Raw genomic sequence first — 385 nt, forward strand, 5'->3', positions numbered from 1 at the left:
CCAGAAACACTGAATCCCCCCCAGAACACATGTAGCCCCCCAGAACACTGAAGTCCCCCCCAGAACACTTGAAGTCCCCCCCAGAAACACTGAAGTCCCCCCCAAAACACTGATGTCCCCCCCAGAACACTGAATCCCCCCCAGACACTTGAAGTCCCCCCCAGACACTGAAGTCCCCCCAGACACGAAGTCCCCCCAGAACACGGAAGTCCCCCCAGAACACTGAAGGTGCCCCCAGACACTAAAGTTGTCCCCGGACACTGATTTGCCGCCGGATACTAAAGTTGCCGCCAGACACTAAAGTTGCCCCAGACCAAAGTTGCCTCGGACATTGAAGTTGCCCCCAACACTAAAGTTGGCCGGACATTGAAGTTGCCGCCGCGGA

The sequence above is a fragment of the Salvelinus sp. IW2-2015 genome, unplaced genomic scaffold, assembly GCF_002910315.2.
Source record: "Salvelinus sp. IW2-2015 unplaced genomic scaffold, ASM291031v2 Un_scaffold2365, whole genome shotgun sequence".
NCBI lineage: Eukaryota > Metazoa > Chordata > Actinopteri > Salmoniformes > Salmonidae > Salvelinus > Salvelinus sp. IW2-2015.